The 24,405-nt window shown below is 40.9% G+C and overlaps 11 non-coding genes and 17 pseudogenes across 11 annotated transcripts; all 28 read left to right on the top strand.

Moving 5' to 3' along the window:
- The first annotated feature begins 16,461 nt into the window (after window positions 1–16,461).
- Window positions 16,462–16,580, top strand: LOC139956445 (5S ribosomal RNA; annotated as a pseudogene).
- Window positions 16,581–16,656: 76 nt separating this feature from the next.
- LOC139955161 (5S ribosomal RNA) lies at window positions 16,657–16,775 on the top strand. The gene has a single exon (XR_011788412.1). It is a non-coding gene; the product is annotated as a 5S ribosomal RNA (ribosomal RNA).
- Window positions 16,776–17,229: 454 nt separating this feature from the next.
- Window positions 17,230–17,348, top strand: LOC139957677 (5S ribosomal RNA; annotated as a pseudogene).
- A 76-nt stretch (window positions 17,349–17,424) lies between these two features.
- On the top strand, window positions 17,425–17,543 carry LOC139955013 (5S ribosomal RNA). Its single transcript, XR_011788267.1, has one exon. It is a non-coding gene; the product is annotated as a 5S ribosomal RNA (ribosomal RNA).
- Window positions 17,544–17,806: 263 nt separating this feature from the next.
- On the top strand, window positions 17,807–17,925 carry LOC139956165 (5S ribosomal RNA; annotated as a pseudogene).
- A 76-nt stretch (window positions 17,926–18,001) lies between these two features.
- Window positions 18,002–18,120, top strand: LOC139955012 (5S ribosomal RNA). Its single transcript, XR_011788266.1, has one exon. It is a non-coding gene; the product is annotated as a 5S ribosomal RNA (ribosomal RNA).
- A 446-nt stretch (window positions 18,121–18,566) lies between these two features.
- LOC139956444 (5S ribosomal RNA) lies at window positions 18,567–18,685 on the top strand (annotated as a pseudogene).
- Window positions 18,686–18,761: 76 nt separating this feature from the next.
- LOC139956929 (5S ribosomal RNA) lies at window positions 18,762–18,880 on the top strand (annotated as a pseudogene).
- Window positions 18,881–18,956: 76 nt separating this feature from the next.
- LOC139955573 (5S ribosomal RNA) lies at window positions 18,957–19,075 on the top strand. The gene has a single exon (XR_011788810.1). It is a non-coding gene; the product is annotated as a 5S ribosomal RNA (ribosomal RNA).
- A 76-nt stretch (window positions 19,076–19,151) lies between these two features.
- LOC139956547 (5S ribosomal RNA) lies at window positions 19,152–19,270 on the top strand (annotated as a pseudogene).
- A 283-nt stretch (window positions 19,271–19,553) lies between these two features.
- On the top strand, window positions 19,554–19,672 carry LOC139957734 (5S ribosomal RNA; annotated as a pseudogene).
- A 76-nt stretch (window positions 19,673–19,748) lies between these two features.
- LOC139955909 (5S ribosomal RNA) lies at window positions 19,749–19,867 on the top strand. Its single transcript, XR_011789136.1, has one exon. It is a non-coding gene; the product is annotated as a 5S ribosomal RNA (ribosomal RNA).
- Window positions 19,868–20,313: 446 nt separating this feature from the next.
- LOC139957752 (5S ribosomal RNA) lies at window positions 20,314–20,432 on the top strand (annotated as a pseudogene).
- Window positions 20,433–20,508: 76 nt separating this feature from the next.
- Window positions 20,509–20,627, top strand: LOC139955908 (5S ribosomal RNA). Its single transcript, XR_011789135.1, has one exon. It is a non-coding gene; the product is annotated as a 5S ribosomal RNA (ribosomal RNA).
- Window positions 20,628–20,703: 76 nt separating this feature from the next.
- On the top strand, window positions 20,704–20,822 carry LOC139956928 (5S ribosomal RNA; annotated as a pseudogene).
- Window positions 20,823–20,898: 76 nt separating this feature from the next.
- LOC139956774 (5S ribosomal RNA) lies at window positions 20,899–21,017 on the top strand (annotated as a pseudogene).
- Window positions 21,018–21,093: 76 nt separating this feature from the next.
- Window positions 21,094–21,212, top strand: LOC139956545 (5S ribosomal RNA; annotated as a pseudogene).
- A 283-nt stretch (window positions 21,213–21,495) lies between these two features.
- On the top strand, window positions 21,496–21,614 carry LOC139957751 (5S ribosomal RNA; annotated as a pseudogene).
- Window positions 21,615–21,690: 76 nt separating this feature from the next.
- LOC139955907 (5S ribosomal RNA) lies at window positions 21,691–21,809 on the top strand. The gene has a single exon (XR_011789134.1). It is a non-coding gene; the product is annotated as a 5S ribosomal RNA (ribosomal RNA).
- Window positions 21,810–21,885: 76 nt separating this feature from the next.
- LOC139955883 (5S ribosomal RNA) lies at window positions 21,886–22,004 on the top strand. The gene has a single exon (XR_011789111.1). It is a non-coding gene; the product is annotated as a 5S ribosomal RNA (ribosomal RNA).
- A 283-nt stretch (window positions 22,005–22,287) lies between these two features.
- On the top strand, window positions 22,288–22,406 carry LOC139957749 (5S ribosomal RNA; annotated as a pseudogene).
- Window positions 22,407–22,482: 76 nt separating this feature from the next.
- On the top strand, window positions 22,483–22,601 carry LOC139955906 (5S ribosomal RNA). Its single transcript, XR_011789133.1, has one exon. It is a non-coding gene; the product is annotated as a 5S ribosomal RNA (ribosomal RNA).
- Window positions 22,602–22,677: 76 nt separating this feature from the next.
- On the top strand, window positions 22,678–22,796 carry LOC139955514 (5S ribosomal RNA). The gene has a single exon (XR_011788752.1). It is a non-coding gene; the product is annotated as a 5S ribosomal RNA (ribosomal RNA).
- A 446-nt stretch (window positions 22,797–23,242) lies between these two features.
- On the top strand, window positions 23,243–23,361 carry LOC139956443 (5S ribosomal RNA; annotated as a pseudogene).
- A 76-nt stretch (window positions 23,362–23,437) lies between these two features.
- Window positions 23,438–23,556, top strand: LOC139956927 (5S ribosomal RNA; annotated as a pseudogene).
- Window positions 23,557–23,632: 76 nt separating this feature from the next.
- LOC139955572 (5S ribosomal RNA) lies at window positions 23,633–23,751 on the top strand. The gene has a single exon (XR_011788809.1). It is a non-coding gene; the product is annotated as a 5S ribosomal RNA (ribosomal RNA).
- A 76-nt stretch (window positions 23,752–23,827) lies between these two features.
- Window positions 23,828–23,946, top strand: LOC139956544 (5S ribosomal RNA; annotated as a pseudogene).
- Window positions 23,947–24,229: 283 nt separating this feature from the next.
- Window positions 24,230–24,348, top strand: LOC139957748 (5S ribosomal RNA; annotated as a pseudogene).
- Window positions 24,349–24,405: the final 57 nt, after the last annotated feature.

The following is a 24,405-nucleotide window of genomic DNA, read 5'->3' as shown; positions in this document are numbered from 1 at the left end:
TATATTGCTGTTTTCTTCACATCCACTTTCTTTCCGTTGATGTATTGAGTCCTTGCAGAAATGCAACAAATTAAATGAATGACTGTGGTTAGAGAAGAGCATATAGTGGATTATATGCTAAGTCTTAGCCTAGTGTAAGTAATAAGTATGCTGTTTAGAGTACTCTAACGTTAACATCACACTACCAACTATCCTACTAACACGCTATATCTGGACACTATGATTGCAGTAATGCTGCTATACGTATGTTACCTATGTTACACCAGGGAGCTGCTATTTTAACCAGCTCCCTGGTTATACGATATGTTAATGGGACTGTTAAGCCGGCTAGATACAGTTGGCTTTTCTGTCAATTGTATCGTCGTAATATCATGTGCAATGTGATGTCGCAAAACCACTAACTTTTTACTGCATTTCGGTTCTGAGCAAGGAAGTAGCCTACATTGTACTTGCACATTTATGGCCAATATAATGCATAAGCTGTTCACTGAAGTTACTGAAACACCAACATCTCAGTTGGCACTTACAGAGCTCCGTACTTTAGCATATATATTTTTCGTACAGAATATATTTTTCGTACAGGATATATTTTTCGCACAGAATAGAGCCCTAATGTTAGAGAATATATATGTTTTCCGTACACACAATACAAATATATTTTTGCATAGAATATCATTTATTCTGTAGAATATATATAATTTCTGTAACAGAATTTATATAATTTGTTTGAGAAAAAAAAAATCCTCTACCAGAATTTCAACACTTGAAAATACGCCCTGTAGTAAACCTGTCGTCCATTTTGGCCACTGCTCACTTCTTCACATTTCAAGGTTATTTGTTTGGAACGTTAGCCGGTGTGTTACGTAATCAATTTGTCGAGCCTTGCAAAGGAAACGAACGTGGGAAAGTCACTTGCACAGCTCAAATTTCCTGCGATCTACCGCGAGTGCCTATTAAAATGTCCAAGGCAAGTAAATTGTTACAGCAGTGGTGCAGGGCGCATTTTCACTCAAATGTTTATATTTTTAGACAATATATATATTTTCTCTTAGAGAATATTTATTTATTTTCTCTTAGAGAATTAATATATTTCTTTACAGAATATTTATTGTGTAAGATAATATATATTTGTCTTTAACAGGATAAATATAAAGTGGTCTAAAGAAAAAAAAAATTTGTGTTAGAGAATACATATTTTTTTTACAGAATATTTGCTGTAAGAGAATATATATTTTGCTTCAGAATACATATTAGTTAGGCCTATTAAGAAAATCATTTCTGTACGCATGGAAAATATATAAATATATACTTTAAATGAATAAATATAGTTTACAGGGAATATATATGTGTAACCATATTTACATATATATAAATATGTCTAAAATGAATTTTTGAAGTTAACCATGTATGTATTTCGCAAATTTTTGTTTTTTTAAATCCACAGTTTATTTTCTTTCATTATTTCCTGATTGTTATGAACCGTTTTAACTTGTTAAAATAATCACTAGACTGCCTATGATATGAAGGCGCGTATCCAGAGGGGCGTTGGGGGCGCGCGCCCTCCGGGTAAGAAAAAGAGGAGAGAAAAAAAAGAGAAGAAAAAGGGAAAAAAGAGGAGAAATGAAAAGAAAAGAGGAGAGGAGAGGAGAAGAGAAAGGGAGTGAGTAAAAGAAAAACGCCAAGACACCGGGAAGAGAAAAAGGAACAGTGACATCATTACAGCGCTGATCCCTATTATATACACAGGGTAGCCAGTGACGGATCAATGATTTCGGAAGGGGCGTGTGCCTCACCCTACCCCTTACACCGACAACTCCATTTTTGACGTTTCCATTTCCATTTCAAGCAAACAGCAGTTATCACATCATATACCAGTGAGCATGAAAATGGCGTGCCAGGATGAACAGCCTCAAAACTGGCCGACTTTCCCGAAAGATATAACCAAAGTTTTCGCGCGCTCCGCACGCGTTCTATATCTAAATGTCAATATCATATAAGCAAGCATCGGTTATTACATCGCATGCCATCTTGTACCGTACAGTCCGTGAAAGTTGCGCAGTATACCGCGGGATGCTAATGTAAACAACGAAATGTCTTATATGCAGATGGAGAAAAAGCATGGAGGTCCAATTATGTCATAACTCTCTTTGACATTAGTAATGGCGAATTAGGGGCGGCACTCTGCAGCCCCCGCCCCCGCCTCCTACGCCTATGTGTGTAGTGTTCGGTTTCGGAAATATCTGCTATTTTTTCATTTCCTTCAACAAAGTTTTACAATAGAAGTTTTAATATTTGTACACCAATAAATGAACTGTATCTGAATTATCGAAAATTTCCTGACCAACATTCTTCATCACACTTCCCTCTACTCGTGCAATTTTGACCGCTCTGTTAGGGGTTGAAGGAGGTTTTTCTATATTGGTTGAAATTTTGTGTAACATTAAGGGTATGTTTTGAAGTGAGTTTATTCACGAGAAATATGAATTTTCAAATTCTGAACAAATAATGGGCTTGAAAACTTCAAAAGTGGGGCTGTCGGGTATTGTGGGCCGTTACGTATTACCTACAAAAGCAATGATCCACAGGACATGCGATGAGGTCGAACATGATGTGTGACTGGTGAAAATCTTCAAAAAGGTTATGGATGGGGAAAAAATTATTGGGAAATACTTGGTTCTCAGGCAAAAAGTGTACATCTGGTTGGTCATTTTGAAGCCCGAGAAGTGCCATTTCCGGTGATCTGGGGGATATCAAAACCAGAAATTTTCTTTTACGCTACGCGCCAACCGATGGTGGCGCTCCGCTTAGATAGTAATTCGCCCCCCCCCCGGTTAGAAAATCCTGGATACGCCCCTGATACGAATCAGTGTGCAACGAACAGTCAACGAATACACAAGCGAGTGAAACTGATTATCTAGCGTTTTCTGGGGTTTTATTTGGCCAAATCTGACGATTTTGTCACTTGTCGCTGGTAACCCTGATTATTATTATGCTAACCGCTGAATGACCTTTGTTTAACCCGTACTAGTTTGAAGTGATTGACAGATCAGCTGTGCCGCAACTCATTACAACTATCTGGTACACATATGTTGTACTCCCTAACTCCGAATATTGAGCCTATCGTTTTGAATTCTACACTTGTTGCTAGCGTGAGTAGCGTCAATACACGATTTTTATCGTCAACTCTTCTCCGAAATCGGGTGTTTTCCGTAAAAAGCTTGCATCCTGAATTCCTGATCATCCTCGGTGCAATATAAATATCATAACTGACCTATGAATCTAACGGAGCATTGTCACTCTAGGGCTATGAACCTTGAAAACGAAACTTTTGAAGCATATGTACTACGCGATTTCCGGCTGAGAATGACACATTTCCAATCCGAATTTTTTTACCTGCCCGGGCGAGGATCAGATCCAGATTACGGCTCAAGTGCAAATGCGACTGGGTCAATGCAACAGTTAACCCTGTGGAGAGATGATCGTCTGATAAAATCAGAGGATCTGATCTGGATCTAGTATAATAGCACAAGTCCAAGAACAGATTTAAGAGCTCAGGTAAGTGCTAATTTGCAAATTTAATCTTTATAGCAACAAATATGTTCATATTCTTCTCTATTGCATACTGTACATGCTGCATATTTCTATAGTTTATTTCAGGCTTTCCACTTACAAACATATCCCCCCCCCCCCCAAAAAAAATAACAAAACAAAAACCAGTTTGGGCATACATATAGGCTATGTCCCTGCATGGTCCAGTGTGCAGATTTTTACTCACATATCTTGCTCTCACTCTGTGTGATTGTGGAAAATAAGGACTGTGCCCCCAGGACGTGACTAGGAAAGTTTTGAAGGTCAGGCTATTTTATTGAAGTTAATGAGTTTTGTCCTTTGTTACAAGTTGTACTGAAGTTTGGCAGAAGAGTACCATTTTGACAAACTATCAAAGTTAAATATTGTCAACTAGAAATTCACTTTTCAACATTGCAGCATTGATACTGACATTGGAGAAGTCCTCTCCCTCCATACATCCACATACCGTACCTCACAGATGTGCAAGATTTCATAACAGGGCTACACAGTTTGCATAAAGTACTAACCTCAGAAGCAATCAATTACAACAATATTGTCTTGCCTGATTGCAACTCCATTGAGGAAATATAACCTGAAAATTGTGTCCCTTAGTATTTGCATGGAGCTATCTGTTTATAGTTCCATGGTATTTGGTTGTGGTCAAACTGTGTCAATAAAGGATCATATGACACCTAGCCAGTTCATATCACAGTGTAAGGCAGTTTATACTGCAGCAACCATCAGTGAATATATACAGTGTTCAAAAGCAGGTTAACCACAGAAAGGGAGTAAAACTGTTGAGCAGTGGTCATGCTCTGAGGACTTAATCTTTCAATGCATGCCCTTGGATACAGTTTCATATTCATGGCTCATATTATTGTGGTGTGCAGCTGAGTAAAGGAGAATTTAGTTGTCATTTTGCTTCACTTAGATGGGAAACAAAATGTGTGAAGGAACTTACAAATTTTCAAAAATTACCAGTTTTCTGTCAGAATGTGAAGAGGATGATCCTGACAACTTGGACGTTGTGCCAACTCTTCTCTTATCTCCACACAAAAGCAAGGGAAATACATCCCTACCTAATACACTTAGAATGCACGTTAGCATGGATAATGAAATATAAATTTTGGAAGCGGAACCAACTTTGTATAATCACATTTAAACCAAACTTTCACTGTCGTTTGAAGGGGGCAGTCACAACAACATAAGTAACAATCAACAATTTAGTACTATTTCTCCAGCTACAACAAATGATTCGCTGCGGCTCTACCTTGTATAAGTTCAAATGGAAGTACTGTAGCAGCAGTAGCTTTGGTATTGCCAGGGAATTTTCTGCATCAACTTCTTCATGTGATCAAAACCTTTCTTTCACCAGGAGTGAGAAAAAACGAAGGAGACGCAATCAAGCATTTGATCCACTGCCTATGTTCGAATCTGATTGCTGTGATCGTAGCTGTATCAAATCGCTTGTTTACGATGACCTAGAACAGTCTTTTCTTGAGGTTAGTGAAGTAAGGGAATCTGAGCTAAAGCAATTCACTGTGGACAATATTAGGATTCATTAGGAAAGATCACGTCACACCAGATACAAATCTTGTTCTATTTGTGTAATTTGTGGGAAGATTGTATGTGAGAAAGCATTTTGTATGTTTTTTGGTATTAGTAGCAAGTTATTCAAAGATTGTCTGAAATCATTTCAAGCTGACAAGAAAAATGCAATTCATGGCAATAACTCTTAGGCAAGAAAAGGATGAGAACAAAATTACATCTGCACTAGCTTGGATGAGGTGTTTATTCGAACGTATTGGGGATTGCATGCCCCACAAAACATAAGTGCACCTTGCAGTGTCATACACAAATACTTCTCTTTATGCACGCATGAAGAAGGAAATTATAGAAATGGGCATTGGTGAACATCAAAGCATCATTTCCAAAGAATACTTTATGGAAAGCTGGAGTAAATATTAATAAAAGTTCAAGATTCCTAAGGTATTTTATCTTGTGAATGTGCATTATTGGATTTATGACAGTTACATGGGAAAATGGAATACAATTTCATAGCTAGTAGCTTTAAATTAATTAACTAGCATGAAGTCATTGATAAAGTATACTGAAACTTGTGAGGTCCAAAGTGCTGTTGTAAGACTATTTTGCCAGAATTCAATTTCACACTAACAATAGCAATGTGGATGCAACGCCTTCGCACCATTCAACCTCATGGGCTCAACATTCAGGAAGGACATGACAAACATTTCTTCTGTCCCCTTCCTTCCCTTGTTCCCCACCCCCTCCTTCACTCCTCTTCTCACAGCCCTCTTCCACCCCCTTTTCTTTTTTTTTTTTCTCTCCACACCTTTCTGTCTTTGTCCTTCTCCAGTTTATTCCCTACCCTGTTCCTTTAATCCTCTCTTTGTCCCTCCACTGTTTATCTCCTACCCCTCCTCTTCCCCTGTTGCTTTCTTCCTTCCATCCCTTGTCTACTAATCTCCTTACATGTATCCAACAACTCCCTGTTATCTCATTGTGTTCACCATGTGCTCATTGACCTGTCTGTATTCTGTGCATGTTTTTGTCCCATTTGTTACTGTTACTTGTCCTGCTAGGATTGAACTTACTTTTACACACTAACAAGCTCTGTGTACATTACAGATGGTCTGCTGATCAATCACAGTTGGTGGGTTTCACAGCCAGGGGTGTCAAAACCACAGGCATTGCATCCTATTATCTTTGCTGACTATGGAGGCTTTAACTCCATACAATCCAGTGACATTTAATCTGTTCAGTTAACTACAAGTGCAGTCCATTAAAAATTTCTTCATAAAAATTCATGTGTCTCTATTGTTAGCTTCAGCAAGCACAAAGACTGTACTGTACATACTGGAGAGAATACACCTCGCAGCTAGTGTACCACTACAGCTGCATTATCATTCCTTAAAAACGTTAGAATTATTGTCAAAAAAGTTGATTTAAAAGAGTTTTAAAGAACATGTTACATAACTTTCATTGTAACCTCCCCTCAAATCAGGAAGAAAAGTGCTTTTTGCTGAAATGTCAATAAACAACTCCTTTAGATGTTGACATTTTCAGAAAGTTCCTTAAAGGTGTGAAGTATTGTCCCAAATATGCCAGAAATTAAATGCTCACCTTTCATCAAACTTCTTTAACTGTTTTCATTTCCACCTATGAGGACATTTACCTTAACTGTCTGGGACAAATGATTACCATGTGTGTTCATTCAGAATGACTGAGCAGAGTAAAGACCTCCAGGAAAGTACTTTTTGAAAACGTATAGCAATTATGCAGTAGCGTGCTATAATGTGGGGCCTATACAGACTATGGAAATATCAGGTTTTATTCCAATTTTCCTTAGGTGCGGATGATATATGAGTGAAATGAATGCCAGCAGGACACTACCTTTCTCTCAAATTAGGGTCTTATTTCCAAACATCCCTATCAATTGGTCTATTAAATAACATGAGAAGATGTTGTACAGCTTTACTTGTTCTTTTCTCAATAGCTACTCTCAACACCCTATACTCCTTTAAAGGAATTTTCTAGAGTACCTAAAAGAATCCTTAGCTTGAGTTATAATTGTTAAAAAAAAAATCCAGCATGCCCATTGCATTATTCTATGGGTAGTCATTAAAACAACATGTTTCAAATTGACACAATAAAACTGTTTATTAATCACTACCTAACTTTCTCTTGATTAAGTTAAGCAGTTCAATTTAACACTATTGTGTGAAGTCTAACTTATACTTTAAATGCTTAATTAAAGTATTTCAACATTATATTTTTCTACACAACTGAGTTTACTGTGTGTGGTACTTATCAGTCCTTGAAAGAGGTAGCGGAAAGAGCGAGAACTGGAAAGGAAAATGAAGAATGCCAACAATTGCAAGAAGTTCATCTTAATCATGTTAAGTAAGTCAAAATATGTTACTAATTTAGAATTAAAAGTTTATGTCTGCTTTCCTTTTTGAATCCTTGCAGAAGTCAAAAGGAATAGATAAACTATCTATATGTGTGGGTGTGTCAGTGATGCTCCTTCTTAACACTTATCTCTTTCAAAAAGTAGAACTTGCTTGAACTACAAATTGGATATTAAGTAGCCCTAACTAAGATGATAAACCGTATAGTTCAGAGAAAGGTCATTGGATCAACAGAGGCCAAATATAAAAAACCTTGTATTCATGATATCTCAAGTTGCAAAATTTGCTTGAATTGCCAACTTGATATTTGTGCTTTTTACGTGACCCGTCATACGGGATACAAAACGTCACGGCCAAACGGCACTACCAAACCATCCCATTCTTACAAACGAACCTCAGGTCAAGCGAGCCAAAAAAAGTACATACGCTCACCGACCTGCAGAGACAAAACGCCCAACCCCCCACTGAAATATTAAAAAACTACAAAAGGACGACCAGCACGCAGCGAAACAAAACACCCTTCCCCAGCACACCACCGTCCAAAAAAGGCAGCCCTAGATAGACGGCGAAAATCGCCTTCAACATGAAGGCGAATGTCAGACTTCACCGCCTCCAGGACTGCCTGCCAACTGGCAAAATTCCCCCTAAAAACAACATCACATCTATTCCTCCAAATAAGTTTTTTTACAACAGAACAAACATAAATAATACGCTGCAACACAGCAACGGAACAAACTGGAGGATCTAATCCATACAAAACAAAACCCTGTCCTACCGACCAGGAACGGTCTCCCGTTAAACGGTCGGTCCAGGACTGAAACCACTCCCACAAGTTCAAAACAAAGGGGCAATGCCAAAAAACATGGGCAGTACTCTCTAAGCTGTCACAGCCGGTCCTCGGGCACAGTCCATCACCCAATCGCCAGTGATACCTTTTCAGATTGGTCACCAAGGCACCGTGTGCAATTCTCCATGCAAGGTCACGGAGCCTGCAACCATTCAGCCTTGAATGCACCGAACGCCATACTTCGACAGGATGACGTCCCTGTACAAAAATTGCATTCAAGGCCCTATCCCGCAACGAACTGTGAACGAGGGCCGGCTGTGACAGGTCAACAGGGGGCAACTCAATCAGAGCGGAGCAAATGACACGCACCGCCCTGTTTGGAGTACTACTATGTGGTTCTCTGTTGCTAAACAGCGCCGGGACCCATCGACGCAGGTGCAAACCGCCCCAAAAACGTACAAAATATGAACAAGGCAACCCTGGGTCAGTTACCGCTACAAACAACTGCTTAAATAACAAGCAAGTTAACTTCCCAGATGAACCACCCCTAACCCACCCTTCTCCAGTTTTTGGTACATTACCGCCCTTTTGACAAGCTCTGTACCACCCGACCAAATAAATGAAAATATCGCTCTCTCCAACCGCACCAGGACGCGACGCGGAATTGGATACACCGCGCCCGGGTACCACAAGATGGGCGAAACAAAACGATTAACTACGGTGACTTTCCCTAGGATCGAAAGCCAGCGGGTGCCAAAGGTTTCGAGCCTGCTCTCAAATACCTCAGCCCTCTCGCTCCAGGTGACATCACCAGGTGCATCGTAGCCGAACCATATACCATTAATTTTGATATTCTGATCCGACCACGACGCACCGAATGGTAAGTCTCTGTATCTCCAGCTACCAAGACGAAGGCCCTTTGTCTTTTCTGGATTCAACTTCGCCCCGGTAGCTCTCTCAAAAATAGATAAATCCTGCGAGAGTGCGCGAAAGGAGCCCAGACTCGAAACAACACATGTCACGTCATCTGCATATTGAGCGCATTTCACTTTGGCACCCCCTGGCACAACGAATGGAACAAGTCTGGAGTCCCTTTCCAAAAGACGAGAGAGGGATTCGCTAAACAAAACATAAAGTAATGGAGACAGAGGGCACCCCTGGCGCACCCCCCTCTCTACGTTAAAAACCTCCGAACAAAACCCATTTACGATAACAGAACTGAAACTTTGTTCATACAAAACAGAAATCCATTTACGAAAATTTGGGTGCAACTGAAACGTCTCCAATACGTTCATTAAAAAACCGCGATCCACCATGTCAAAGGCCTTCTGCTGGTCCAGAGACACCAATGCACATGGCAGATCACGCTCAATAACAAAGTCGGTCAAGTCGCGCATCAACCACAAGTTCTGCTGGATGCAATGACCCTTCACTGCACAAGTCTGGAGATCACCCACAAGATGCGGCATAACCAGTGCAAGGCGGTTGCACAAAGCCTTAGCCAGCAACTTGTGGTCCACATTTAACAAGGTGATCGGACGCTTGTTACGGGGATCCAAGGAGTCCCCAGACTTGGGCAGCAAAGTAATCATGCCCATACGTTGACTTTGGTTTAACAGTCCGTTTTGGAAGGCGTCCTCGAAGACGGCTCTGATGTCGGGTCCTATTATTGCCCAGAAGGTTCGGTAGAACTCCCTCGGAAGCCCGTCCGAACCCGGGGACTTGCCATTCTTCATCTTCGAAAGCGCCTTCCAAAGCTCAACAGTGGTTATTCCGCCCCCCAAAATATCATTGACATCGTGGGGAACGGTTTTTGAGATTCCCCTCAATAATTTAGCCTGTGCCGACAAGTCGACATTGCCACGCGTAAACAAACTCGAATAATACTCTTTATATACGCGGACAATGCCGTGAGGGTCACTAACCACGGTCCCATCAGTAGCGCGCACAGACGGGACGCGTCTGTCACCTGCCGATGAGCTAACGGACTGGTAAAACCTCAGTCAAGGGCGCTCCTCGGCTTCCACCGCTTCCACACGGGCCCTGACGCGGGCACCGTGGTACTTTTCATCGAGATAAGTCTGCAAAGCGATGACAGCCGAAGGGTCGCCAAACTTCACCTCCGCGCACAGCTTCGAGAATTTCTCTTCGACGCCGTGCGCGGGTCACGCAATACTGAATTGCGTAGCGTTTGATGCGCAACTTGACATCATCCCACCATTGGGATGTAGAAGCAAAGGCCGGCTTCAATGTTTGCCGTCCTTTGTACCTGGTCTCGAAACCCTGGCGGAAGTCTGCCTCGCCAAGAATCCGACAGTTAAGCTTCCATAGGCCCCGCCCGATGGGGAAAATGGAAGGCAAAACAAAACGTGCTACCACAGTGTCATGGTCAGAGAGCGGACAGCTGAGCGTCTCGCAACCCGAAAATGTAAAACTTACGGGCGCATACACTCGATCTATCCTGGAGGCATCTTCTCCGTTAGGCCTCACCCACGTATACACCGTACTACACGGGTGCATATGCCTCCAGACATCGGCTAAAAGGTGTGCCGAAGTGAATCTTTCCAATTCTGTGATCCCAGCGTCAGGACTAGCAGACACAGAAGCCCCGAGTCTGTCAAGACCGAGTCTGGGACACAGTTAAAGTCTCCGACCATGACACATGGTGCACTACCAGGAACAAAGGAAGGCAGCGTGTTAAAAAATTCTCGTCTAGCAGAAGGCCGATTGGGAGCATACACATTGCAGAGGGAGATGTTACCCTGTGGATACTTGAAAAGAATGCAAACCAATCGGCCCTCGTGATCCGTCTCCACCCTAGTGGCACAACCCGCCTGACGAGGTGACAGAAGGATGACAGTGCCACAGGATGAAGACGAACCAAACGAAGCATGCAGCCCACCACCCCACTCATAAGCCCATAGAGGGACATCTTCTTCCAAAATATGTGTTTCTTGCAGGCAAACGCAGTCGACCTCCATTGAAATACAATATTGGAAAATGCGACTGCGCTTGCGATGATCCCTCATGCCATTCACGTTCAAAGTGGCAACTGAAAATGTATGGGCCATGAGAGGGCAATGGGGCAAAACTACGCCGACGACGATTCTGTAAGCTTCAAGCGCGCTCTAGACGACATATCGTCGTCCGAGTCGTCACTTGAGGCCGACCTTTTTAGAGAGGGTTCCCCCATCTCGTCGTACCAGCTCGTCCCAGTGGCACGTTTTGGCTCGACGATCACCGAGCCCCCGGAGTCGCTGTCAGACAGAGCCTCCGGAGACCCGATGACCACCGAGTCCCCGGAGTCGCCGTCGGACAGAACCTCCGGAGAATCGATGACCACCGATTCTCCGTCAGACAAAGCCTCCGGATCTGGCGATACCGGCGGCGGACTGGGGACGGAACTGGACGAGTTGATGGGGGAAGCTGGTGGAGACTTTCTCGGTGCGGGCACGGGGTTGGGGTCTGCAACGACGGGGGAGGGTGAACCAGGTGCAGGGGAGGGTAAAATCCCACCAGATTCCCCCTCTCGTGAAGTACTAGGTGCGTCGGAACTTGACTTACCCCCACTCTTAGTCCTAGAGACATAAGAGGAGGGACAAGCTCGAAAGACATGTCCCTCCTTCCCACATAGTGAACACACAACCTCGTTTGGGCAAGCGGTGCTATCATGCCCAAGACGAAGGCAGCGCCCACATTTCTTGTTTGGGCAGCCCTTGGCTTCGTGCCCGGTCTCCCCACACCTGAAGCAGGTACGGGGCTGACCGGGATACCGCACGTGGGCTTTGTGCCCTGCTATAAACAGGAAGGAGGGAATGTCCTGTTTCAGGTCGATCCGAACCTGTCGGTGCCCGTTCAACACCCCAGGGGCTTGTGCATAGGAGCACATTTTGGCAGCCTTGACAGCCCCGAACCGACCCAAAACCGTTACGACAAGTTCCTGCCGCACCTCTAGTCCTACGTGGATGATAGTTACCCATACGGATCGCTCGTATGGAGTAACTGTCATCCCCTCGACGTTACTCAGCAACGTGACCCCTTTCTGACGGGCCACGTCACTGGTAAAACGTAAATCGTACGTATTACGACCCTGGAGAGCTTGCAAAGCATCAACCTCTCCAGGCACAACAACACCCTTGCTCTTCAAAATACTAAAAACTTGCACCGGTGGAACAGCTTGTTCACCGGTGAACGACAACTTAACTATCCGAGAATCACGGCGCGATGCCATGATACCGAAGGTGGCTAGGCCACAGGGGAGTAACACAAAACAAACAAAAGACCGGATAGTGAAACAACAAACGATATACGAACTGAGGAAAACACACGAACACAAGCTATCACACCCGCCTGGCGGGAAGTATAGCACAGCACAGTACAAAAACAGCTGTAACAGATGAAGAGCGAGAGCCAAAACACGTCCGCACTCCACGAAAGCCAACTGCCAACTTGATATTTATGTGGATAGCCTAGATGGTGTGTAGTTACAGCTAATGCATGTGGGTAAAAATTCAGTTGTGTTCAACATCTCTCACACAATAGTATGAATAACTTGGGATCACCATATGTCAACATGTAACCATTGTTCAAACTTTTAACTTTGTTTCAGACAAAAGCCACATTTAGTTGTTTCCTAGTATTGGTTTATGGAGGTCAGAGTTCATTTGAAGTCAGCACAAGGGGGTAATGGGGCAGGCAAGGAAACTTAACACAGCTTCATATATGAAGGGTAAAAAAATGCAAATACCATGAATTTGCTGTAAAGTCATGCAAGAAAAGTGGTGGTGCCAGCCTTGAAGATTTAGGGAGGGACAGGTGGGGGGGTGAATTTTTTTTTTTTGGGGGTTGGGGACACTTAATTATTTATATTTAGCAAAATGGTTCCATCACTTATAATTATTCATGTAGTATAAACACTCAATATATTGTGCTTTCTTTGCCAGCACTCTGGTGACAAAAATCTTGGAGATTTGGTCTAAACCCGTCCTACGATATTCTTACATGTAATATGGATTAATATGATGTAATATGATGTATTTCAGTTAGAGTTCTGTTGATATGAAGTTTTTATTATTGGTATATTGCAAAAAGTTTCCTGAAAATAGCCAAAAATACTGGGATATTGTAGCATTCTTTTTCATATATCATTTATATTATTTTTCAAATGATATCGGATCAAAACTCAAATCAATATTTCTTATCTGATATCGTTAACCCTGTATCAGTTAAGAGTTGTATCATAGTATGTTCTATTTTTACTAGGTCAAAAGGAGAGCAGTAACATCTTGCCCGCACTAAGGTGTGCCAGGTTTCTTTGGAACTGAATACCCTTGTAGTGGATGGAATGGACCAATCAAAGACTGATCTGCCACATTTTGTCCAGAGTGATAAGGATGTTAAACATCCACGTCAACATAACAGATCAGTATTATCATGGAGCTATAATAGTTCCATGGTATTATGAAGTGACCTAAGAGTGCACAACACGGAAAGTGTTTATGTCATTATAAGTGTAAACATCACATTTTCTTGTTTCCAAGAAATTGTAATCCTACAGTATGAAATTGTGATGTCATGTTGGTGTATAGTACATTATGTATGTGCTTGAGCAGTATGTGTGTGTGGGTGTGCATACAGGGTGTTTGTTTGTATGATGCCTTGTTTTTCAACACAATGTCTGAAGAGGGGAAGCTTGATTATCTTTATAAATAGTATAAGGATGGACACCTAAGGTAACAAGAAGTCTAGTGTTCCTATTGTTTTGGTTGAGGTGAAATCAATTCTGTTCTTTATTTTGTTGTTCTGATAAAGATAATGGCCTTGGTATCCATTAAATATTATGTGACTGTTTTTTTGTTGTTAAAGCACGTAGTAGGTTAATTATCAAACTTAATTTAAAAGCAAAAAACAATTCATAACAACCTCTTTATCATACATGTCAATGAAGTAGTATATTCATTCTTCTCTTTCTTTTCAGGTGTCCTAATTCACACTAAAGGTCCATGTGACAAGTTTGTATATGTTATGACTGATCTGAAGCATATCCAACATGATTCAAACATGACCATTACATGCAATTTGTGGACACTAGTGAAGCACAAGGATACTCTTGGGAAGGATCTGTTTTTGCAAATGGATAATTGTTACAGGGAGAATAAGAACCGCTATCTTCTGTCCTTCTGCCCTTCTGCTCCTGGCTTTTAGAGTTGAAGATCTTCAGAGTGGTGATATATATATATGTTATAACTTTGCTAAAGAAGTTATTGAAGTATCTGACTATATTCAAGTTGGGAATATAGCAGCCGTAAACCTCATTGATTCAAGCACGCGACCATACTTAGGAGAAGTCACTAAAATTTAAAAGGATCAGGTTATTTTACATTGGATGAAGGGATCCTGGACTGGAGACTGGAAACTGCTAGACTGGCCAAGGAAGAAATAAGCAGCCATACACATCATCAGTTTCTTTCCATTCCTTAATGTTCTGGGACTTTAATTTAACCCATAAAATCGCCTTCCAAAGAGGGAAGTCTGTGACTTGAAAGAAAGATATGCAGCTATAGATAAAGAATTTGAGCTGAATAACTAGGAAACCTTATGTTTTACACATATTATTGATTGGGCAGTGTGTACTCTTATTTTCTTGAAACAACTTGTGTAAAAGAAGATATGTAGTTTTGAGAAACACACATAATTTTCTCTGTGGTGTATTGCTACACTTAACTGGTTGGGGCGTACTGGTACGCCCCAAAGATATACAATTTATCATAGTGGTGTATAGCTACACTTAACTGGTTGGGGCGTACTGGTACGCCCCAAAGATATATACAATTTATCATAGTGGTATATTTCAACACTTAACTGGTTGGGGCGTACTGGTACGCCCCAAAGATATATACAATTAATCATAGTGGTGTATTGCTACACTTAACTGGTTGGGCGTACTGGTACGCCCCAAAGATATATACAATTTATCATAGTGGTGTATTGCTACACTTAACTGTTTGGGGCGTACTGGTTCGCCCCAAAGATACAACTTATTACAAGTAGAGGTGCATTGCTACACTTAACTGTTTGGGGCGTACTGGTTCGCCCCAAAGATACAACTTATTACAAGTAGAGGTGTATTGCTACACTTAACTGGTAGGGGTGTATTGGAACGCCCCAGAGATACCAAAAATTTTTACGATATATCCATTTTGCCCCAAAATGACTATTTCTCCAAAAATACTTGTATTTTATGTTCGCTTTGGGAAAATCATACCAAAAATAATCATATATTAAATTGTTGCTATATTTTGTCAACTTGATTGATAAAAATCTTTGCTTTTGTTAGTAAGTGATGGTTGATTAAAAATTCAGTGAATGTTATGGCTAAATTGCTTAATTTGTTAGTATCTGAATCAGCAAACTCTTTTAAGACATCTAATCCACCAGAATAGAGATGAAATGTTTATGTCTGCTCGTTTTACTATGAATTAACAAGGTAACACTGTTGTGTAAATTATTCCATGTAAATGGCTATGTATCCTGCATTTCTGAATAAATCTATATTTACAGAATTTTACAAATAAGAAATGTTACATGCAAATAAATGAGAAAATACGCAACATATTTCAAATGTCATATTTTTCATGTACTTATACAATGCAAAAACCAGGTGTTGCTTAACAGACCAAATTTCAACGTAAAAGAGTTAAATTCACTCGTACATCTTTCATTTTTCAGCTTTTACTTGGAGAAAAAGTGAAAAGTCATATTTCCTTAATAACCCAAATGTTTCCTAGTCTCTTTATACCGGTTCTCGTCCGATCACCGTAGTCAAGCAACGTAGAGCGCAGTCAGTACTTGGATGGGTGACCGCCTGGGAATACTGGGTGCCGTAGGCTTCTATTTTCACAATTGATAACACTATGTTGCCACGACGATGAGAAATTGAAATGGCCTACATTGTCTTACCACAAGGAAAGTGTCTTGACAGAAGGAAAGCGATTTGAAAATCAAATATATTAGTAAATAAATCGATTGTTTTTATATATGATCATTTTATACATATATATGTAAAATATAGATTAACATAATATATATTAAATCCATTCATGTATAATATATATATTAAGTGCACTCATCATAACCTACCAAACAAGTAGCCTACATTTCACCTCCTAGAATGTCTACGGCCACATCACGATGACTATACCGGTTCTCGTCCGATCACCGAAGTCAAGCAACGTAGAGCGCAGTCAGTACTTGGATGGGTGACCGCCTGGGAATACTGGGTGCCGTAGGCTTTTATTTTCCTAATTGATAACACTATGTTGCCACGACGATGAAAAATTGAAGTGGCCTACATTGACCTCTTGTTATGTCTACGGCCATATCACGTTGACTATACCGGTTCTCGTCCGATCACCGTAGTCAAGCAACGTAGAGCGCAGTCAGTACTTGGATGGGTGACCGCCTGGGAATACTGGGTGCCGTAGGCTTTTATTTTCACAATTGATAACACTATGTTGCCACGACGATGAGAAATTGAAATGGCCTACATTGTCTTGCCACAAGGAAAGTGTCTTGACAGAAGGAAAGCGATTTGAAAATCAAATATATTAGTAAATAACTCGATTGTTTTTATATATGATCACATATTGAAGCGTTTATGTATTCTTATTAACATTACTTTCACTATTTTCTATCTTTTCTTCATGGGAGTCTTCTGTTTTGTTAAGCCAGCATAGGCTTTTCAGAAGACTTCCATTCACATTGTAATATTTATGTGAAAAAACAAATAAATGAATGAATGAATGAATGATCATTTTATACATATATATGTAAAATATAGATTAACATAATATATATTAAATCCATTCATGTATAATATATATATTAAGTGCACTCATCATAACCTACCAAACAAGTAGCCTACATTTCACCTCCTAGAATGTCTACGGCCACATCACGATGACTATACCGGTTCTCGTCCGATCAGGTAAGTCAAGCAACGTAGAGCGCAGTCAGTACTTGGATGGGTGACCGCCTGGGAATACTGGGTGCCGTAGGCTTTTATTTTCCTAATTGATAACACTATGTTGCCACGACGATGAAAAATTGAAATGGCCTTCATTGACCTGTTGTTATGTCTACGGCCATATCACGTTGACTATACCGGTTCTCGTCCGATCACCGAAGTCAAGCAACGTAGAGCGCAGTCAGTACTTGGATGGGTGACCGCCTGGGAATACTGGGTGCCGTAGGCTTTTATTTTCCTAATTGATAACACTATGTTGCCACGACGATGAGAAATTCAAATGGCCTACATTGTCTTGCCACAAGGAAAGCGATTTGAAATCGAATATATTAATAAATAACTACTTTGTTTTTATGTATTAGAATTTTCTACATATATATGTAAAATTTAGATTAACATAATATATATTAAATCCATTCATGTATAATATATATATTAAATCCACTCATCATAACCTACCACACAAGTAGCCTGCATTTCACCTCTTGTAATGTCTACGGCCACATCACGTTGACTATACCGGTTCTCGTCCGATCACCGAAGTCAAGCAACGTAGAGCGCAGTCAGTACTTGGATGGATGACCGCCTGGGAATACTGGGTGCCGTAGGCTTTTATTTTCCTAATTGATAACACTATGTTGCCACGACGATGAAAAATTCAAATGGCCTGCATTGAGCTCTTGTTATGTCTACGGCCATATCACGTTGACTATACCGGTTCTCGTCCGATCACCGAAGTCAAGCAACGTAGAGCGCAGTCAGTACTTGGATGGGTGACCGCCTGGGAATACTGGGTGCCGTAGGCTTTTATTTTCACAATTGATAACACTATGTTGCCACGACGATGAGAAATTGAAATGGCCTACATTGTCTTGCCACAAGGAAAGTGTCTTGACAGAAGGAAAGCGATTTGAAAATCAAATATATTAGTAAATAACTCGATTGTTTTTATATATGATCACATATTGAAGCGTTTATGTATTCTTATTAACATTACTTTCACTATTTTCTATCTTTTCTTCATGGGAGTCTTCTGTTTTGTTAAGCCAGCATAGGCTTTTCAGAAGACTTCCATTCACATTGTAATATTTATGTGAAAAAACAAATAAATGAATGAATGATCATTTTATACATATATATGTAAAATATAGATTAACATAATATATATTAAATCCATTCATGTATAATATATATATTAAGTGCACTCATCATAACCTACCAAACAAGTAGCCTACATTTCACCTCCTAGAATGTCTACGGCCACATCACGATGACTATACCGGTTCTCGTCCGATCACCGAAGTCAAGCAACGTAGAGCGCAGTCAGTACTTGGATGGGTGACCGCCTGGGAATACTGGGTGCCGTAGGCTTTTATTTTCCTAATTGATAACACTATGTTGCCACGACGATGAAAAATTGAAGTGGCCTACATTGACCTCTTGTTATGTCTACGGACATATCACGTTGACTATACCGGTTCTCGTCCGATCACCGAAGTCAAGCAACGTAGAGCGCAGTCAGTGCTTGGATGGGTGACCGCCTGGGAATACTGGGTGCCGTAGGCTTTTATTTTCCTAATTGATAACACTATGTTGCCACGACGATGAGAAATTCAAATGGCCTCCATTGACCTCTTGTTATGTCTACGGCCATATCACGTTGACTATACCGGTTCTCGTCCGATCACCGAAGTCAAGCAACGTAGAGCGCAGTCAGTACTTGGATGGATGACCGCCTGGGAATACTGGGTGCCGTAGGCTTTTATTTTCCTAATTGATAACACTATGTTGCCACGACGATGAAAAATTGAAATGGCCTACATTGACCTCTTGTTATGTCTACGGCCATATCACGTTGACTATACCGGTTCTCGTCCGATCACCGTAGTCAAGCAACGTAGAGCGCAGTCACTACTTGGATGGGTGACCGCCTGGGAATACTGGGTGCCGTAGGCTTCTATTTTCACAATTGATAACACTATGTTGCCACGACGATGAGAAATTGAAATGGCCTACATTGTCTTGCCACAAGGAATGTGTCTTGACAGAAGGAAAGCGATTTGAAAATCAAATATATTAGTAAATAAATCGATTGTTTTTATATATGATCATTTTATACATATATATGTAAAATATAGATTAACATAATATATATTAAATCCATTCATGTATAATATATATATTAAGTGCACTCATCATAACCTACCAAACAAGTAGCCTACATTTCACCTCCTAGAATGTCTACGGCCACATCACGATGACTATACCGGTTCTCGTCCGATCAGGTAAGTCAAGCAACGTAGAGCGCAGTCAGTACTTGGATAGGTGACCGCCTGGGAATACTGGGTGCCGTAGGCCTTTATTTTCCTAATTGATAACACTATGTTGCCACGACGATGAAAAATTGAAGTGGCCTACATTGACCTCTTGTTATGTCTACGGACATATCACGTTGACTATACCGGTTCTCGTCCGATCACCGAAGTCAAGCAACGTAGAGCGCAGTCAGTACTTGGATGGGTGACCGCCTGGGAATACTGGGTGCCGTAGGCTTTTATTTTCACAATTGATAACACTATGTTGCCACGACGATGAGAAATTGAAATGGCCTACATTGTCTTGCCACAAGGAAAGTGTCTTGACAGAAGGAAAGCGATTTGAAAATCAAATATATTAGTAAATAACTCGATTGTTTTTATATATGATCACATATTGAAGCGTTTATGTATTCTTATTAACATTACTTTCACTATTTTCTATCTTTTCTTCATGGGAGTCTACTGTTTTGTTAAGCCAGCATAGGCTTTTCAGAAGACTTCCATTCACATTGTAATATTTATGTGAAAAAACAAATAAATGAATGAATGATCATTTTATACATATATATGTAAAATATAGATTAACATAATATATATTAAATCCATTCATGTATAATATATATATTAAGTGCACTCATCATAACCTACCAAACAAGTAGCCTACATTTCACCTCCTAGAATGTCTACGGCCACATCACGATGACTATACCGGTTCTCGTCCGATCAGGTAAGTCAAGCAACGTAGAGCGCAGTCAGTACTTGGATAGGTGACCGCCTGGGAATACTGGGTGCCGTAGGCTTTTATTTTCCTAATTGATAACACTATGTTGCCACGACGATGAAAAATTGAAGTGGCCTACATTGACCTCTTGTTATGTCTACGGACATATCACGTTGACTATACCGGTTCTCGTCCGATCACCGAAGTCAAGCAACGTAGAGCGCAGTCAGTACTTGGATGGGTGACCGCCTGGGAATACTGGGTGCCGTAGGCTTTTATTTTCCTAATTGATAACACTATGTTGCCACGACGATGAAAAATTGAAGTGGCCTACATTGACCTCTTGTTATGTCTACGGACATATCACGTTGACTATACCGGTTCTCGTCCGATCACCGAAGTCAAGCAACGTAGAGCGCAGTCAGTGCTTGGATGGGTGACCGCCTGGGAATACTGGGTGCCGTAGGCTTTTATTTTCCTAATTGATAACACTATGTTGCCACGACGATGAGAAATTCAAATGGCCTCCATTGACCTCTTGTTATGTCTACGGCCATATCACGTTGACTATACCGGTTCTCGTCCGATCACCGAAGTCAAGCAACGTAGAGCGCAGTCAGTGCTTGGATGGATGACCGCCTGGGAATACTGGGTGCCGTAGGCTTTTATTTTCATAATTGATAACACTATGTTGCCACGACGATGAAAAATTGAAATGGCCTACATTGACCTCTTGTTATGTCTACGGCCATATCACGTTGACTATACCGGTTCTCGTCCGATCACCGTAGTCAAGCAACGTAGAGCGCAGTCACTACTTGGATGGGTGACCGCCTGGGAATACTGGGTGCCGTAGGCTTCTATTTTCACAATTGATAACACTATGTTGCCACGACGATGAGAAATTGAAATGGCCTACATTGTCTTGCCACAAGGAAAGTGTCTTGACAGAAGGAAAGCGATTTGAAAATCAAATATATTAGTAAATAAATCGATTGTTTTTATATATGATCATTTTATACATATATATGTAAAATATAGATTAACATAATATATATTAAATCCATTCATGTATAATATATATATTAAGTGCACTCATCATAACCTACCAAACAAGTAGCCTACATTTCACCTCCTAGAATGTCTACGGCCACATCACGATGACTATACCGGTTCTCGTCCGATCAGGTAAGTCAAGCAACGTAGAGCGCAGTCAGTACTTGGATAGGTGACCGCCTGGGAATACTGGGTGCCGTAGGCTTTTATTTTCCTAATTGATAACACTATGTTGCCACGACGATGAAAAATTGAAGTGGCCTACATTGACCTCTTGTTATGTCTACGGACATATCACGTTGACTATACCGGTTCTCGTCCGATCACCGAAGTCAAGCAACGTAGAGCGCAGTCAGTACTTGGATGGGTGACCGCCTGGGAATACTGGGTGCCGTAGGCTTTTATTTTCCTAATTGATAACACTATGTTGCCACGACGATGAAAAATTGAAGTGGCCTACATTGACCTCTTGTTATGTCTACGGCCATATCACGTTGACTATACCGGTTCTCGTCCGATCACCGAAGTCAAGCAACGTAGAGCGCAGTCACTACTTGGATGGGTGACCGCCTGGGAATACTGGGTGCCGTAGGCTTTTATTTTCACAATTGATAACACTATGTTGCCACGACGATGAGAAATTGAAATGGCCTACATTGTCTTGCCACAAGGAAAGTGTCTTGACAGAAGGAAAGCGATTTGAAAATCAAATATATTAGTAAATAAATCGATTGTTTTTATATATGATCATTTTATACATATATATGTAAAATATAGATTAACATAATATATATTAAATCCATTCATGTATAATATATATATTAAGTGCACTCATCATAACCTACCAAACAAGTAGCCTACATTTCACCTCCTAGAATGTCTACGGCCACATCACGATGACTATACCGGTTCTCGTCCGATCAGGTAAGTCAAGCAACGTAGAGCGCAGTCAGTACTTGGATAGGTGACCGCCTGGGAATACTGGGTGCCGTAGGCTTTTATTTTCCTAATTGATAACACTATGTTGCCACGACGATGAAAAATTGAAGTGGCCTACATTGACCTCTTGTTATGTCTACGGACATATCACGTTGACTATACCGGTTCTCGTCCGATCACCGAAGTCAAGCAACGTAGAGCGCAGTCAGTACTTGGATGGGTGACCGCCTGGGAATACTGGGTGCCGTAGGCTTTTATTTTCCTAATTGATAACACTATGTTGCCACGACGATGAAAAATTGAAGTGGCCTACATTGACCTCTTGTTATGTCTACGGCCATATCACGTTGACTATACCGGTTCTCGTCCGATCACCGAAGTCAAGCAACGTAGAGCGCAGTCAGTACTTGGATGGGTGACCGCCTGGGAATACTGGGTACCGTAGGCTTTTATTTTCCTAATTGATAACACTATGTTGCCACGACGATGAGAAATTCAAATGGCCTACATTGTCTTGCCACAAGGAAAGTGTCTTGACAGAAGGAAAGCGATTTGAAAATCAAATATATTAGTAAATAACTCGATTGTTTTTATATATGATCACATATTGAAGCGTTTATGTATTCTTATTAACATTACTTTCACTATTTTCTATCTTTTCTTCATGGGAGTCTTCTGTTTTGTTAAGCCAGCATAGGCTTTTCAGAAGACTTCCATTCACATTGTAATATTTATGTGAAAAAACAAATAAATGAATGAATGATCATTTTATACATATATATGTAAAATATAGATTAACATAATATATATTAAATCCATTCATGTATAATATATATATTAAGTGCACTCATCATAACCTACCAAACAAGTAGCCTACATTTCACCTCCTAGAATGTCTACGGCCACATCACGATGACTATACCGGTTCTCGTCCGATCACCGAAGTCAAGCAACGTAGAGCGCAGTCAGTACTTGGATGGGTGACCGCCTGGGAATACTGGGTGCCGTAGGCTTTTATTTTCCTAATTGATAACACTATGTTGCCACGACGATGAAAAATTGAAGTGGCCTACATTGACCTCTTGTTATGTCTACGGACATATCACGTTGACTATACCGGTTCTCGTCCGATCACCGAAGTCAAGCAACGTAGAGCGCAGTCAGTGCTTGGATGGGTGACCGCCTGGGAATACTGGGTGCCGTAGGCTTTTATTTTCCTAATTGATAACACTATGTTGCCACGACGATGAGAAATTCAAATGGCCTCCATTGACCTCTTGTTATGTCTACGGCCATATCACGTTGACTATACCGGTTCTCGTCCGATCACCGAAGTCAAGCAACGTAGAGCGCAGTCAGTACTTGGATGGATGACCGCCTGGGAATACTGGGTGCCGTAGGCTTTTATTTTCCTAATTGATAACACTATGTTGCCACGACGATGAAAAATTGAAATGGCGTACATTGAGCTCTTGTTATGTCTACGGCCATATCACGTTGACTATACCGGTTCTCGTCCGATCACCGTAGTCAAGCAACGTAGAGCGCAGTCACTACTTGGATGGGTGACCGCCTGGGAATACTGGGTGCCGTAGGCTTCTATTTTCACAATTGATAACACTATGTTGTCACGACGATGAGAAATTGAAATGGCCTACATTGTCTTGCCACAAGGAAAGTGTCTTGACAGAAGGAAAGCGATTTGAAAATCAAATATATTAGTAAATAAATCGATTGTTTTTATATATGATCATTTTATACATATATATGTAAAATATAGATTAACATAATATATATTAAATCCATTCATGTATAATATATATATTAAGTGCACTCATCATAACCTACCAAACAAGTAGCCTACATTTCACCTCCTAGAATGTCTACGGCCACATCACGATGACTATACCGGTTCTCGTCCGATCAGGTAAGTCAAGCAACGTAGAGCGCAGTCAGTACTTGGATAGGTGACCGCCTGGGAATACTGGGTGCCGTAGGCTTTTATTTTCCTAATTGATAACACTATGTTGCCACGACGATGAAAAATTGAAGTGGCC

This window comes from Apostichopus japonicus, chromosome 17 (genome assembly GCF_037975245.1).
Source record: "Apostichopus japonicus isolate 1M-3 chromosome 17, ASM3797524v1, whole genome shotgun sequence".
Lineage (NCBI taxonomy): Eukaryota > Metazoa > Echinodermata > Holothuroidea > Aspidochirotida > Stichopodidae > Apostichopus > Apostichopus japonicus.
The sequence above is the reverse complement of the archived record's forward strand: the minus strand, read 5'-3'. Positions and strand labels throughout refer to the sequence as shown.